At 49.0% G+C, this 17,734-nt stretch overlaps 1 protein-coding gene across 16 annotated transcripts in view; it reads right to left on the reverse strand.

Annotated features, from left to right (window-relative positions):
• The window catches only part of tsga10 (testis specific, 10), a 243,823-nt gene that overhangs the window by 63,824 nt on the left and 162,265 nt on the right, over window positions 1-17,734 (reverse strand). The gene's annotated exons all lie outside the window — the stretch shown is intronic.

Below are 17,734 nucleotides of genomic sequence, written 5' to 3' on the forward strand. Positions count from 1 at the left end.
AAAAAGGCCATTGCTTGATCAGAGTACTAGATCCACTGTGTCCTACGAGGGACATGCAGAATCCTTACAGAACTTCAGCCCCTGGATGTTGATCACAGTACTCTAATTATAAACATGATCCAGTATATAAAGGAATGCCCTTGGGTTTGCCCCAGGCTTGTCAGGTATTGGATGTCCTTCTTCGAGGCCATGTCCAGGGTTATGGGAGTGAGTAGGAATGAAGGTGGAGCCATGCCCAAAACTGGCTGTCTTCGGGATATCAGATTAGTCAGAGCTCTTCATGGGGAGGGGCCGACGCCCGAGCCTTTGCCTACATGATCGCCCGCCAGAGAATCCTGCCCAGCTGGCGATTGGCAGCACCACCCAAGGCTGCAGGCTGGCTATCTGACTTGGCAGAATTTCTCAGGCTGGAGAAAATAAAATTTGCCACCTGCGGATCCGAAGAAGACTTCCATAGGACGCGGAAGCCGTTCGCCAACTTGTTTCAAGGCTTAGTACAATATGTAAGCTGTTTGAGGGGAGGGGGTGGGGGTCACGGCCACAGTTGTTGTGAAGATGCTCGCTTGTTGGATTTTGGACATGTTCAATTCATGTTGGATTTTGCACTTTTCTTTCTGATAATGAATAATTTATCATTTGTTGAATATAAAATATGAAAACGCAATTAAAAAGTTGAAGAAAACAAAGAAAAAGAAAAGTGCAGCATAAGAACAGGCCCTTCGGCCCTCCAAACCTGTGTCAATCATGACGCCCTGACTAAAAAAGAACCTTCTGCCCTTACTCGGTCCATATCCCTCTATTTCCTCCCTATTCATGTACCCATCCAGATGCCTCCTAAATGTTTCTAATGTGCCTGCTTCCACCACATCCTCCGTCAGTGCGTTCAAGGCATCCACCACACTGAAAACATACACCGCATATCTCCTTTAAACTTTCTCCTTCTCACCTTGAACCTTGGCCCCCTTGTTATTGACATTTCCACCCATGAAAAAGTCTGACTAACCACCATGTCTATGCCTCTCATAATTTTGTAGACCTCCATCAAGTGTCCCCTCAGCCTCAGTCTTTCCAGTGAAAACAATCCTAGTTTATTCAACCTCTCCTCATAGCCAACACCCTCGCGACCAGGCCACATCCTAGTGAACATTCTGCGCACGCCCTCCAAAGTTTCCACGTCCTTCTAATAATGTGGTATAAAGAAAACGAAGAGCAGTGCAGCACAGGAACAGGCCAGGTGTTTCGGCCATCCAAGCCTGTACCGGTCATCCGCTACCACCCTTGGCCAGAACCCTCAGCACTTCCTTGTGCCGTATCCCTCTATACCCATCCTATCCATGTATTTGTCATGATGCCTTTTTTAAAAATAAATTTAGAGTACCCAATTCATTTTTTCCAATTAAGGTACAATTTAGCGTGCTCAATCCACCTAGCTTGCACATTTTGGGTTATGGGGCGAAACCCACGTAAACACGGGGAGAATGTGCAAACTCCACACGGACAGTAACCCAGAGCCGGGACTGAACCTGGGACCTCGGCGCCATGAGACTGCAGTGCTAACCACTATGCCACCGTGCTGCCCTATGATGCCTTTTGACTGCCATTAATGTATCTGCTTTCACGACCTCCCCTGGCAGCACGTTTCAGGCACTCGCGACCCTCTGTGTTAAAAAAAACAATCCCGCACATCTCTAAATTTTGCCCCAACGACCTTAAACCTATGCGCATGTGACTGACCCCTCCACCCTGGGAAAGAGTGTCTGCCCATCCACTCTTTTTTTTTAAAAAACGCATTTTATTCAAACTTGTATCAAAGTAGGTTACAGCAAATAAACACACCGGGAAACATTCTCATACAGCAAATAAACACACCGGGAAACAAAGTCCCAACAATCAACTATACAGTTTGTACAGATTTTTCTCCTTTTTCACCCCCCTCCCCATCACCGCGCCCCCCCCCCCCCCCCCCCCCCCCGGCGATCAACAGCTCCTCAAACACAGTCACAAACTTCTCCCACCTTTTCTCAAACTCCCCTGCTGAGCCCCTTAACTCATACTTTATCTTCTCTAACCGCAGTAAGTCATACAGGTCACCCAACCATGCTGCTACCCCTGGTGGCGATGCCGACCGCCACTCCAGCAAAATTCGTCGCCGTGCAATCAGAGAGGTGAAGGTAGACATCGGCCTTCCTCCTCTCTATGAGCTCCGGCTTCTCTGAAACCCCAAATATCGCCACCAAAGGGTCCGGGTCCACTCCCTCCTCCACTATCCTGGCTAAGACCGTGAACACTCTCGCCCAGAATCTTCCCAATTTTTAACAACCCCAAAGCATGTGCGCATGATTCGCTGGCCCCTGCCCACACCTTTCACTCTCATCTGCTACCCCCTGAAAGAACCCACTCATTATTGCACGAGTCATATGCACCCTGTGCACCACCTTAAACTGCATCAGGGTCATCCTTGCACAAGAGGAGGTCCCGTTTACCCTATGCAGTGCCTCACTCCATACTCCCCAATTGATCTCCATTCCCAACTCCGCTTCCTATTTCTCCTTGATCTTCACCACCCGCTCGCCTCCCTGTTCCCCCAGCCACTTATTTATATCCCCAATTCTTACCTCCTCTTCCACATCCGGAAGCAGCAGTCGCTCCAGCAGGGCGTATCCCAGCAATCTAGGGAACCCCTTCCAGACCTTTTGTGCAAAGTCCCTAACCTGTAGTTACCTGAACTCATTACCCCTCAGCAGCTCTACTCTCTCCCTTAGCTGGCGAACCCTTCTTCCAAATACAAATCCCTCACCTTGACCAGCCCCACTTCCCTCCACCTCCTGCATACACTATCCATCCCCCCCCCCCCAGCTCAAACCCATGATTCTCGCACAGCGGTGTTAGCACCGACATCCCTTCCACCCTAAGATGCCTCCTCAGCTGGTTCCATATCTTCACCGTGGACTGCACCACTGGGCTCCCTGAATACCTACTCGGAGCCATTGGCAATGCTGCCGTCACCATAGCCCTCAAATTAGACCCCTTACAAGATTCCTCCTCCATCCTAACCCACTCTACGCCCTCTCCTTCCCACCACCGCCGCACCTTGTCCACATTTGCCGCCCAATAATAATGAAGCAGGTTTGACAACACCAACCCCCCTGCTGCCTCTGCATCTGTAGCAGGGTCCTCCCCACCCTCGGCACCTTCCCCGCCCATACAAAGTCAGAGATGATTGTGTCCACTTTTCAAAAAAAGGCCTTTGGTATAAAGGTCGGGAGAGCCAGAAAGATAAACACGAACCTCGGCAGAATATTCATTTTCGCCACTTGGACCCTCCCCGCCAATGTTAAGTGCAGTGTATCCCACCTCTTCAGATCCTCCCTGGCCTCCTCCACCAGCTTCGTTAAGATTCACTTATGGAGCCCCGTCCATTCCCTTGCTACCTGAATCCCCAAGTACCTAAACCTATCCCTCGCTACCGTAAATGGCATCCCCCCTAAATTAGCCCGCTGTCCCAACTCATTCACCGGGAATACCTCGCTTTTCCCTTCATTCAGCATGTATCCGAAGAACCCTCCAAACCTTCCCAACAGGCCCAAAATCCTTCCCATACTCTCCAACGGATCCGAAACATACAGCAAGAGGTCATCGGCATAGAGCGACACCTGATACACCCTCTGTCCCCTCAGTATCTCCAGCCACACTGCCGTTCACGGAAATCCATCGCCAATGGCTCTATGGCCAGCGCAAACAGCACCGGCGACAGCGGGCACCCCTGCCTCATACCCCTGTAAGTCAAAGCTTCGTGAGCTCATATCATTCATCCTCACTCTTGGCGCCACATACAGCAACCAGACCCATGCCACAAATCGCGGCCCAAATCCAAACCTTCCCAAAACTTCGAACAAATACCGCCACTCCACCCGATCAAATGCTTTCTCCGCGTCCATGGAAACCACCACCTCCGGTACCAGAGCTCTCGACGGATTCATCACCACAATCAACAGCTGTCTTACATTATATGCGAGCTGCCTGCCCTTCACGAAGCCTGTTTGACCTTCTGCAACCACCCCCAGGACACAATACTCCATCCTACCCGCCAACAACTTAGACAATACTTTCACATCCGTGCTGAATAGTGATATGGGTCTATACGACCCACATTCCACCAGATCCATCACTTTTTGGGGGATTAGTGTGATTACTGCCTGCTTCATCGTCTCCGGCAACTCCCCCTTCTCCAGTGTTTCATTAAACGCCCCCAACTGATGTGGCGCCAGGTCCGCCGCAAAATCCTTATAAAATTCTGCCGGGTACCCATCCGGCCCAGGGGCCTTCTCCAACTTCATTCCCCTGATACTATCCAGCACCTCCCTCAGCTCCAGGGGCTCCTCCAATGCCTGTCTCTTTGCTTCCTCCACCTGGGGAAATTCCAACTCATCCAGAAACCACCCCATGTCCCCCTCCTCTCTCCTGGGTCTGCCTCATAAAGACCCTGGTAATACTCTCTAAATGCCTCATTTATCCTCCCTGGCTCTGACACCACATCCCCAGCCCCAGTCTACATCTTCAATATTTCCCTGGACGCAGCCTGCCTCCACAGTTGGTGCGCCAGCATGCGGTTCGCCTTCTCCCCATACTCATATTGCATCCCTCATGCCCAACGCAGTTGCCCTACCGCCCTCCCCATGGTCAGCCTGTCAAATTGCCCCTGCAACTTTTTCCTCCTTGCCAATCCCTCCACGGTGGGCACCCTCAAATATTCCCTGTCCACTTCCATTATCTCGCTCACTAAAGGGGCAGGCAGTCAGTGCAGGAATCCTCTGTGGTTGTCCCCCTCTCGAACAGGTATACCCCTTTGGATACTGTCGAGGGGGATAGCCTATCAGGGGAAAACAGCACCAGCCAGAGCAGTGGCACCACGGCTGGCTCTGGTGTTCAGTAGGGAGGGTCAAAGCGCAGAAGAGCAATAGTCATAGGGGACTCTATAGTCAGGGGCACAGATAGGCGCTTCTGTAGACATGAAAGAGACTCCAGGATGGTATGTTGCCTCCCTGGTGCGGGTCCAGGATGTCTCCGAACGAGTAGCAGGCATCCTGAAGGGGGGGGGGGGGGGGGGGGGGGGGCGCAAACAGGCAGAGGTCGTTGTACATATTGGTACTAACAACATAGGCAGCAAGGGGCATGAGGTCCTGCAGCAGGAGTTCAGGGAGCTAGGCAGAAAGTTAAAAGACAGGACCTCTGGAGTTGTAATCTCGGGATTACTCCCTGTGCCACGAGCCAGTGAGGCTAGAAATAGGAAGATAGAGCAGCTAAATACGTGGCTAAGCATATGGTGTAGGAGGGAGAGTTTCCGTTATCTGGACCACTGGGAGCTCTTCCGGGGCAGGTGTGACTTGTATAAGAATCATAGAATTTACAGTGCAGAAGGAGGCCATTCGGCCCATCAAGTCTGCACCGGCTCTTGGAAAGAGCACCCTACCCAAGGTCAACACCTCCACCCTATCCCCATAACCCAGTAACCCCACCCAACACTAAGGGCAATTTTGGACACTAAGGTCAATTTATCATGACCAATCCACCTAACCTGCACATCTTTGGATTGTGGGAAGAAACCGGAGCACCCGGAGGAAACCCACGCACACACGGGGAGGATGTGCAGACTCCGCACAGACAGTGACCCAAGCCAGAATCGAACCTGGGACCCTGGAGCTGTGAAGCAATTGTGCTATCCACAATGCTACCGTGCTACCCCAAAGAAGGACGGGTTGCATCTAAATTGGAGAGGCAAAAATATCCTGCCGCGAGGTTTGCTAGTGTCACACGGGAGGGTTTAAACTAGTATGGCAGGGGGGTGGGTACCGGAGCAATAGGTCAGAAGGCGAAAGCATTGAGGGAGAACTAGGGAATAGGGCCAGTATGGCTCTGAGGAAGAGCAGACAGGGAGATGTTGCTAAAAACAGTGGGTCTGGTACCTGAAGTTTAATGCAAGAAGTATTACGGGTAAGGCAGATGAGCTTGGATTAGCACTTAGAACTATGATGTTTTTGCCATTACTGAGACCTGGTTGAGGGAAGGACAGGATTGGCAGCTAAATGTTCCAGGTTTTAGATGTTTCAGGCGGGATAGAGGGGAATGTAAAAGGGGTGGAGGAGTTGCGCTACTGGTTAGGGAGAATACACCGCTGTACTACGGGAGGACACCTCAGAGGGCAGCGAGGCTATATGGGTAGAGATCAGGAATAAGAAGGGTGCAGTCACAATGTTGGGGGTTTACTACATGCCTACCAACAGCCAGCGGAAGATAGAGGAGCAGATAGGTAGACAGATTTTGGAAACGAGTAAAAACAACAGGGTTGTTGTGATGGGAAACTTCAACTTCCCCAATATTGACTGGGACTCACTTAGTGCTAGGGGCTTTGACGGGGCAGAGTTTGGAAGGAGCATCCAGGAGGGCTTCTTAAAACAATATGTAGACAGTTTAACTAGGGAAGGGGCTGTACTGGACCTGGTATTGGGGAATGAGCCCGGCCAGGTGGCAGAAGTTTCAGTAGGGGAGAATTTCGGGAACAGTGACCACAATATGTACGTTTTAAAGTGCAGGTGGACAAGGATAAGAGTGGTCCTAGGGTGAATGTGCTGAATTGGGGGAAAGCCAATTATGACAATATTAGGCGGGAAGTGAAGAATCTAGATTGGGGGCGGATGTTTGAGGGTAAATCAACATCTGACATGTGGGAGGCTTTCAAATGTCAGTTGAAAGGAATTGAGGACCGGCATGTTCCTGTGGGGAAGGAGGATAGATATGGCAAATTTCAGGAACCTTGGATAACGAGAGATATTGTAGGCCTCTTCAAAAAGAAAAATGAGGCATTTGTCAGGGATAGAAGGCTGGGAATAAATGAAGCCCGTGTGGAATATAAGGAAAGTAGGAAGGAACTTAAGCAGGGAGTCAGGAGGGCTAGAAGGGGTCACGAAAAGTCATTGGCAAATAGGGTTAAGGAAAATCCAAGGCTTTTTACACATACATAAAAAGCAAGAGGGTAGCCAGGGAAAGGGTTGGCCCACTGAAGGATAGGCGAGGGCATCTATGTGTGGAGCCAGAGGAAATGGGCGAGATTCTAAATGAATACTCTGCATCAGTATTCACCACAGAGAAGGAATTGGTGGATGTTGAGTCTGGAGAAGGGTGTGTAGATAGCCTCGGTCACATTGAGATCCAAAAAGACGAGGTTTTGGAAGTCTTGAAAAATATTAAGGTAGATAAGTCCCCAGGGCCTGATGGGATCTGCCCAGAATACCGAAGAAGGCTAGAGGAAATTGCTGAGGCCTTGACAGAAATCTTTGGATCCTCACTGTCTTCAGGTGATGTCCCGGAGGACTGGCGAATAGCCAATGTTGTTCCTTTATTTAAGAAGGGTAGCAAGGATAATCCAGGGAACTACAGGCCGGTGAGCCTTACGTCAGTGGTAGGAAAATTACTGGAGAGAATTCTTCGAGACAGGATCTACTCCCATTTGGAAGGAAATGGATGTATTAGTGAGAGGCAGCATGGTTTCGTGAAGGGGAGGCTGTGTCTCACTAACTTGATAGAGTTTTTCGAAGAGGTCACAAAGATGATTGATGCAGCGAGGGCAGTGGATGTTGTCTATATGGACTTCAGTAAGGCTTTTGACAAGGTCGACTGGTACAAAAGTTGAAGTCACACGGGATCAGGGGTGAGCTGGCAAGGTGGATACAGAACTGGCTAGGTCATAGAAGGCAGAGAGTAGCAATGGAAGGGTGCTTTTCTAATTGAAGGGCTGTGACTCGTGGTGTTCCACAGGGATCAGTGCTGGGACCGTGCTGTTCGCAGTATATATAAATGATTTGGAGGAAAATGTAACTGGCCTGATTTGTAAGTTTGCAGACGACACAAAGGTTGGTGGAATTGCGGATAGCGATGAGGACTGTCAGAGGCTACAGCAGGATTTAGATCGTTTGGAGACTTGGGTGGAGAGATGGCAGATGGAGTTTAATCCAGACAAATGTGAGGTAATGCATTTTGGAAGGTCTAATGCAGGTAGGGAATATACAGTGAATGGTAGAACCCTCAAGAGTATTGAAAGTCAGAGAGATTGAGGTGTACAGGTCCACAGGTCACTGAAAGGGGCAACACAGGTGGAGAAGGTAGTCAAGAAGGCATATGGCATGCTTGCCTTCATTGGCCGGGGCATTGAGTATAAGAATCGGCAAGTCATATTGCAGCTGTATAGAACCTTAGTTCGGCCACACTTGGGAGTATAGTGTTAAATTCTGGTCGCCACACTACCAGAAGGATGTGGAGGCTTTAGAGAGGGTGCAGAAGAGATTTACTAGGATGTTGACTGGTATGGAGGGCATTAGCTATGAGAAGTGGTTGAATAAACTCGGTTTGTTCTCACTGGGACGACGGAGGTTGAGGGGCGACCTGATAGAGGTCTACAAAATTATGAGGGGCATAGACAGAGTGGATAGTCAGAGGCTTTTCCTCAGGGTAGAGGGGTCATTTACTAGGGGGCATAGGTTTAAGGTGCGAGGGGCAAGGTTTAGAGGAGATGTACGAGGCAAGTTTTTTTACACAGAGGGTAGTGTGTGCCTGGAACTCGCTGCCGGAGGAGGTGGTGGAAGCAGGGACAATAGTGACATTTAAGGGGCATTCGGACAAATACATGAATAGGATGGGAATAGAGTGATACGGACCCAGAAATTGTAGATGTTTTTAGTTTAGACAGGCAGCATGGAAGGCACGGGCTTGGAGGGCCATAGGGCCTGTTCCTGTGCTGTACTTTTCTTTGTTCTTTCTTCCGCCCTCCTTTCTTTATTCGCACAAACTGTAAATGAGACAATTTCTCCCCGGACCACTGCCTTCAGTGCTTCCCAAACAAATGTCCGCCGACACCTCCCCATTCTGATTGAACTCCACATAATCCCTAATCGCCAACCGCACCTCATCACAAAAACTTCCATCCGCTAACAACCCCAAGTCAAACCTCCACCCCGGCCTCTGCTCTCGTCCCGTACTGAACCAAATATCCAGCCAGTGGGGTGTATGGCCAGAGATAACTATCCCCACATACTCTGCCCTCTCCACCCCAACCAAAATCTCCCGACTCACTACAAAGCAATCAATCCTCAAATATACCTTATAGACGTGTGAAAAGAAGGAATACTCCCTTCCCCCTGGGTTCTGAAAGTGCCATGGATCCACCATACCCATCCTCTCCATAAACACCCCCAGCTCCCTTGCCATTCGTACCCTATTCATCGACCTGGTGCTCAATCTATTCACCCTCGGCTCCAGAACAAAGTTAAAATCTCCTCCCATGATCAACTGATACGTGGCCAAATCTAGGATTGCTGCCAGCAACCTCCTCATAAAACCCATATCATCCCAATTTGGGGCAAACACATTTACCAACACTACCTGTGCCCCTTTCAATACCCCACTCACAATCACATATCTCCCACCTGGATCCCTCACCTCCTTCGCACTCACGAATCCCATTTTTTGGCTCAATAAAATCGCCACACCCCTCGATTTCAAATCAAACACTGAGTGAAAAACCTGCCCGACCCACCCCTTCCTTAAGCTAACCTGGCCCTTCACACAGAGATGTGTTTCCTGCAAAAAGACAACCCCACTTTCAAGCTCCTGATGTGCATGAACACCCGCGACCTTTTAACCGGCCCATTCAGTCCCCGGACGTTCCACGTTACAAACCTTACCGGAGGCTTACACTTCCAATCCCCTCTACCGTACGTTATCTTCCCCACTTAACTCCTGCCCCTTTAATTCCACTTTATACCTAGCCCATTCCAGATGGCCCCTTGCTTCACCCTTGACCATGTATCTCTCACCCTCTGCCGCGTCGCAGAAACCCCCTCCCCGGCCACCCCTCTTGGCCTTCTCTCCCACCATCTCACTTCCGTTCACCAGCATAACTTGCAGCGCGGCTGCCCCTGCCCAAAGGCACATCCTAATGACCTCCCCCTCCCCACTCCTCAGCTCAAAGAAGAAGGCCTCCTGCTGGCCTTGCCCTCCCCCATCCAAACAAGGACTTCTTCTGAACTCCAGGAAGCCTTCTCCAAAAGCAAACAGATGTTAACCACAAACAGTCCCATAAAACAGGAGGGGGGATGGGAACATCCAACCCCACATAAACCTTTCACCCCTACAACTCCTTACAATCTCAACATTGAACAGAACCGCCCTCCCCTCACAAAAAAAGACAAAAATCCCCAATCCCTTAACCCACTTCAAACATGCTCCCGACCATTACATAGTGCCAGCACCCCGGTTCCACTCAGTTCTCCCCAGTTTATGCTCCTTATTTAAGTCTTCGGCCGTTTCTGGGATCTCAAAATAATACTCCCGGCCTCCGAACGTCACCCATAATTTCGCCGGGTAGAGCACCCCAAACCTGATCTGCACCGCCTTGGCTTTGTTGAAACCTGCCTGCCGTTTTGCCAACTCGGCTCCGATGTCCTGATAAATCCAGATGATATTTCCCTTCCTGGTCGCAGCTACGCTTCTCCCTGCCCCACCGTAGAATTCTCTCTTTCTCCACAAATTTATGGAGTCTCATGATCACCGCCCGCAGCGGCTCCCCAGCTCTAGGCTTTTGCCTCAGAGACCTATGTGCTCGGTCCACTTCAGGAGCCTTATCTAGCACCCCTTCTGCCACCAGTCCCGCCAGCATCCTCGAGACGTATCTCATGGCACTCGCACCTTCCACTCCTTCAGGCAGGCCCACTATTCGCAGGTTCTGCCTTCTCAAGGCATTCTCCTGCTCCTCCACCGTTGCCCTCAGCGTTTTACAAAGGTCTCCGAGGAGCCACACCTCCGCCTCCAGAGCCTCCACACGATCGCTGTGGTCCGAAATCACTCCTTCAATCTCCCGAATCTGTGACCCCTGCACCTCCAAACACCTCTCCATCTGCTCCAAAGTACTCTTCAGGGGTGCCACGGCTTCTGCAATGGCCTTTGCATGATCCTCATGCATTTCTTTCCTCTGTTTATGGAATTCCTCCTTGATAAAAATCATCAGTTCCTGTATCTGGGGCCTGACAGCGTGCCCCTCCCCTGCCTGCATGCTGGAAGAGACTGTCTGTGAATCACAAGACTGTTTCAACTTTCCAGCCAAACCTCTCACTGTTTTCTGCCAGGTCCGGTGATCAGAAGACATACTATTCCAGGGGTAAACTACTCCTCTAACATTCACCTACGCCTTTTCATCAAAATTCCACCCGGATCTGGGTAAAAAGAGCCCTTTTCTGTGACTTTGAACAGGAACAGCCCTTTATGTGACCAATCACTCAATGGTCACAAGTGGAAGTCCTGCCCATCCACTCTATCTATGTCCCTCACAATCTTGTAGACTCTATCAGGTCACCCCTCAACTTCTGTCGTTCTAATGAAAATAGTCCAAGTCTATTCAGCCTCTCCGCATTGTTAACACCCTCCAGACCAGGCAACATCCTGGTAAACGTCCTCTGCACCCTCTCCTCAAAGCCTCCACATCCTTCTGGTAGTGTGGCGACCAGAATTGTGCGCAATATTCCAAGTGCAGCCGTACCAAAGTTCAATACAACTGTAGCATGAATTGCCAGTTTTTATACTCGATATCCCGTCCAATGAAGGCAAGCATTCCATATGTTTTCTTGACTACCTTGATCACTTGTGTTGCCACTTTCAAAGATCCGTGGACCTGTATGCCCAGATCTCTCGGACTTTCTATATTCCTAAGAGTTTTGCCATTTACCCTATATTGCCTCTCTATGTTAGACCTACCAAAATGCATTACCTCACAATTGTCCGGATTAAACTCCATTTGCCATTTCTCTGCCCAAGTCTACAACCTACCTATGTCGTGCTGTATCCTCCAACAATCCTCAACACTATCTACCACTCCACCAACCTTGGTGTCACCCGCGAATTTACTAATCAGACCAGCTACATTTTCCTCCAAATTGTTTATGTATACTACAAACAACAGAGGCCCCATCACCAATTCCTGTGGAACCCCATTACTCACAACCTTCCAAGAAAAACACTCTTTGACTGCTACCCTCTCCCCTTTATGATAGAGCCAGTTCTGTATCCATCTTGCCACCTCACCTCTGATCCCGTGTGACATCACCTTTTGTACCAGTCTGCCATGAGGCACCTTGTCAAAGGCTTTACTGAAGTCCATGTAAACAGCATCCACTGCCTTATCCTCCTTAATCATCTTTGTCACCTCCTCAAAAAACTCGATCAAGTTAATGAGGCACGACCTCCCCTTCACAAAACTATGCTGTCTATCGCTAATTTGTTTCCAAATGGGTATAAATCCTGTCCCTGGGAATTCTCTCCAATAATTTACCTGCTACCGACGTGAGGCTCACAGCCTATAGTTTCCTGGATTACCCCTGCTACACCTTTCTTAAACAGTGGTACCACATTAGCTATTTTCCAGTCCTCTAAGATCTCACCTGTAGCCAATGAAGATACAAAGATGTCAGTCAAGACCTCAGCAATTTCTGTCCTTCCTTCCCCCTCAGTATTTTGGGGTAAGTCCCATCTGGCCCAGGAGACTTGTCTACCTTACTGTCTTTAAAACACTCAATACCTCCTCCTTTTTGATGTCAACATGACCCAGACTACCCACACACCCTACTTAAGAGTCATCTTCCACAAAGTCCTTTTCTTTGGTGAACACTGATGCAAAGTACTCATTTAGTACCTCGCCCATTTCCTCTGGCTCAACACATACATTCCCCCACTGCCCTCAAGTGGTCCAATCCTATCCCTGGCCACCCTCTTGCTTTTTACATATGAATAAAAAGCTTTGTGATTCACCGCAATCCTATTTGCCAAGGACTTTTCATGACCCATCCTAATTTCCCACTTAAGTACCTTCCTACTTTCTTTATACTCAAGGGTTTCGACTGTCCCCACCCTTCTAGACCGTACAAAAGCCTCCTTTTTCTTTTTCACGAGGTTCACAATATCCCTCATTATTCAAATGTCTTTACTTCCCATACTTATCCTTTGTTCTCTCAGGAACGTGACTTTCCTGAATCCTAATCAACGGTCGCTTGAAAGGCTCCCACATGTCCGATGTTGATTTACCCTCCAACAGCTGCACCCAATCCAAATTCTTCAATTCCTGTCTAATGTTATCGTAATTTGCCTTTCCCTAGTTTGGCACCTTAACCCTTACCTCATCCCTATCCAAAAGTACTCTAAAACCTACGGAATTGTGGTCACTACTCCCCAAATGTTCCCCTACTGAAATCTCAACCACCTGTCCAGGCTCATTCCCCAATAGCAGGTCCAGTACTGCCCCTTCCCTAGTTGGACTATCTACATACTGCATCAAGAAGCCTTCCTGGATACGCCTTACAAGCTCTGCCCCATCTAAGCCCCTAGTACGAAGTGAGCCTCAGTCAATATAGGTGACCAGAACTGCACGGCCTAACCAAGGTTTTACATAGCTGCAACATGATTTTCCAACTCCTGTGCTCAATGCACCGGCTGATGACTTTTAATATAGGCAGCCGATTTTCACAGAAAGCTCCCACATACAGAAATATAATTACCGGATAATCTGTTTTTAGTGATATTGATTGACTGGTGACTATTGGCCAGGATGCTCAAGTTAACTCCCCTGCTCTTTTTCTAATTAATGCCATGGATCTTCTACATCCATCCGAGAGGGCAAATGGGGTCTCACGTTTCACCTCCCTCAGTACAGCACTGAAGTGTCAGCTTGATTTTGGCACTCCTAGTCCTGGAATAGGAATTGAAGACACAACCTCCTGGCTCTGGGGTGAGGATGCAACCAACTGAACATCCTCATAGAGAGAATTATCATAAGAAGACATGCAATACAGATCTTAAATAGTACAGAGTCTAGAAAAGGATGCACTTTTATCAGGAGAAATTACATAATTTGTGGTGTGGAGCATGCAAAGTTTAGATAGTCCAATGATTTACTTGCGAAACATGAAAACATCCGGAACTTCCGGTGGCAGCATGTAGGAGGAGGTCGCACGTTGGATGGGTCCTGCTCAAGGCTTGATTTTTTAAGAATTAATTTAATGCCCGGTCCCAGGGGCAATTTTTGGTGAAATATTTGGCAGGAAGACATGAGGAAGAAAGATGTCCAAAACCCAAAGGAAGGCTGCCGTGAAGAAGGGGGCGAATGAAGGATCGCTGTTGATTGCAAGGGTCGGCTCGGCAACTGGAAGGATGGGGGAGGCTGGGCGGGGCCGCACCGTTCACGGCAGAAAAGATGACCGAGGTGATGGTTGTGGAACTTGAAAAACAGTTCACAAAGCACGTGGAGGCAATGAGGTAGGAGGTGATGGCAGCACTGAAGGTGCTGGTGGAGGAGGCGATTGCCCCGGTGAAGGCAGCGGTGTTGAGGACATTGGCTGCGTGCGGGAACAGGGCGAGAAACTGAAGGGATTGGAAGAGGCCAGGTCGCAACATAGTGATCAACTCGCCTCGGTGCTGTGGAGAACAGTGTACTGCAAATCAGACCAAATCAGAGTTCAACTGGTTAGTAATTTCTCCATTGCAGGAGAAAGATACCCTTAGTCAGCCTGTGACGATGTGTGGAATTTAATGCAGGGGTGGGAAGGGTTTGATCGAGCTGGAAGGTAGGATTAGGGATCCTGCCACCTTCCCAACTCTTCCCTCCCCCCTGGATCAAGATCATGACTGGAAGGGTGGATGGCAGCCTTACTCTTGCAGCTCAATTGAAGGCTTTAGGTAGCCACGTAAAGGCCTCATCTCGGACCGCGGGAATTCAACAATAGAGGGTGGGGGATGCACCATGCAGGGAAGCCAGGCTGCTCTTAAACAAGCATATGACAAAGCTGGCGGGGTAGTGGAGGGAGGTGTACAGGGTAATTTTGAAGGTGGTACATGTGAGACATGAGCCGGGTCCTCTGGAATATGGAGGCCATATTCGGGGTATCGGATCAGCTGGGGTTGAAAGCGGGTGCAGGGGCAGATGTTTTAGCCTTCGCCTCGCTGATCACCCGAAAGCGGATCCTGTTGGAATGGAGGTCAGTTTCTCCACCCTGTGCGTGGCGTCGGGATCTGTTGGAGTTTTATCACGCGAGAAGGTGAAGTTTAAGTTGAGGGGAAGGATGGAAGAGTTCTACAATCCATGGGCTTTGTTTATTATGCACTTTCAAGAATTGGATGGCGTCGAACATTTGGGGGGGGGGGGGGGGGGGGGGGGGGTTGGACTGTGTATGTTGTTGGTGACTATGCATGGGTGGATGGTGGATTCCTGAATCCTTTTCTTTGATGTTTGTATTTAAAATGTTGAGGGTTGTTCGGGGGTTGGTGTGAGGGAGCAATTATTGGCCAGGGGACTGACATTGTATTTGTTACTGTTGATTGCTTATTGGTGGGTGTAAATTTGGATGAATTGGCAGCAGGTGTAGGCCACTATCCCTTCGAGCCTGTTCTGCCATTCAATAAGATCATGGCTGATCTGATTGTGGCTGCACCCCACCAACTCAACCCATGCCTACCCCCCGATATACCCTTTTTGATTCTCTTGTTAGTCAAAAGTCTATCTGTCTATCTACTTCTGCTTTAAAAATATCAAATGCCCCTGCCTCCTCTACTCCCTGGATAAGAGAGATCTAACTGGGGAAGGGAAGAGAGGGGGAGAGGCACCTTGTTCATGGAAACTCTGCACCCGATAAAGAAACTTGGCATTGGGAAGAAGGCGCAGTAAGAAGCCAACCCCCCCCCCCCACCCCGCCCCTCTTTTGCTGCCTATGATCCAATAATAGATACAACACTGATGTTGCAAATATCTATGGTGCGGAGATGCCGGCGTTGGACTGGGGTGGGCACAGTAAGAAGTCTTACAACACCAGGTTAAAGTCCAACAGGTTTGTTTCAAATCACTAACTTTCGGAGCGCAGCTCCTTCATCATGTGTTTTAGAATATAACCTGTAGTTTTACGAACAAAAGTTGAAGTGTGAACATTGGGATAAATGCAACAAAAACAAGCCTGGAGCCTATTACTCTTAAAAGATTGGAGTCACGTTGCCTTAAGAGGTTAACAGCTAGAAAGGCAAGGTAATTAAAATGTTGGGCTTTTGAATTGCCAAAAAACCACAAGAAACAGCAGTTCAAAACGTAACCTATGTTTGATTAAATCAGAAGAGATAGAACATCAGATGATATAAAGATGCAACATCATGCAAGCTTTTGTATCTAAAGAAATGGGTGTTGTGATGTTCACTAAATTTGTAAGAACAATGGCAGTCCGAACAAATGTATTTACTTTGGGAGGGAGAGATGAATTAGTTTAAAAGACTTCTATAAATCCTGAAAGGCTGTAAAACCCATTTACTTCATCAGACCAAACCAAAATTGTAAACAAGATGTAATTAACTTAAAGGTTAGTTTGATGAAAGCCCAGAGCAGGTCATGTTGTCTTGGATATGGGTAGAACTTGGGAAGGCTCTCTGATTTCAATTTATCTGGGTGTTTGCTGAGAGAGTTCAATTGTAGTTTGGACCTCATGGAGTTTACAGCTCAGAGTTAATGGTGGTTAAATAGATCTGCACTGGAAGCAGAGTAAAAAACTATTATTGACCATGTGGAATGTAGGCAATCTTGGCTTGAATCTGGAAATGGAACAGAAGCTTGAAGATTGCCTAGTTCGAAACTAATGGGAGAATCTACAAGTGGGCTTCGCAGAGTCTTTTTGTAAGGTTTGTATTTCCCTTTTGAAAATCACAAGTGAATTTGCCATCACCCACTGGTCAGGCAATGTATTTATTGAACTATTAGCACAGTTCTCAATGAGTTCGACTCTCTGCTAATCTTTTTTTAAATAAATGTTTTTATTGGGTTTTTGAACAAGGTATAATTACCGTTATGTACACAGAATAAGAAACATATATCTATATATATATATACACATATTTAGAAGAGAAGGGCACACCCCAACATAGAATACAATAAAAATATGAAATAGACTAACTGGTGGGCTACTGTGCACCAGCTCGACAGGCAGCTCTGTGCATCTGGCAGAATTATTTACACCACGTAAGTACGCGACTGTTTGCGGGGGGTGGGGGGGGGGGGGGGGGGGGGAGGGGGGGGCCAGGGGTGGCGGGGACTTGGGGGGGGGCAATATACATTTACATTTGGGTGCCGGGGAGATAACCACAGTGTGCGACACCTGGCCGGGTCGCGTGCCGCTGTCGCCCGCCTCTCCCAGACGGCTCTCACCGCCGTCCCCCACTCGCTTCCGCTGCTCCTCCCGTCCTCCATCCCCCAACCTCCTCGTTCCCCGCTCCTGGAGATGTCATGCACGTTTTGGCACCCCGTGCCTTCCTTCCGGCTCCAGTTTCCCTGCGCCCCGCCCCATCCCGCTGGTTCTCCTCTCCTGTCCCCCCCTCCCTCCACGGTTCGCCCCTCCCTCATCAGGTTCAGCTGTCTCTCCCCCCCCCCCCCCCCCCCGTGGTTCGCCTTTCTTTCTTCAGGTTTAGCCGCGCCCCCTCCCTCCCAGTCCCTCTCTCCCTTTCATGCTTTGGCTACCCTCCCCTGATTCTTGACTAACTTCCCCTGATTCTTGGCTACCTGGCTATTCTTCCTCTTGTTCGTTGGCCACAAACAGGTCCCGGAACAGTTGCGTGAATGGCTCCCACGTTCTGTGGAAGCCGTCATCTGACCCTCGGATGGAGAATTAGATTT

Source organism: Scyliorhinus canicula, chromosome 14, assembly GCF_902713615.1.
Source record: "Scyliorhinus canicula chromosome 14, sScyCan1.1, whole genome shotgun sequence".
Lineage (NCBI taxonomy): Eukaryota > Metazoa > Chordata > Chondrichthyes > Carcharhiniformes > Scyliorhinidae > Scyliorhinus > Scyliorhinus canicula.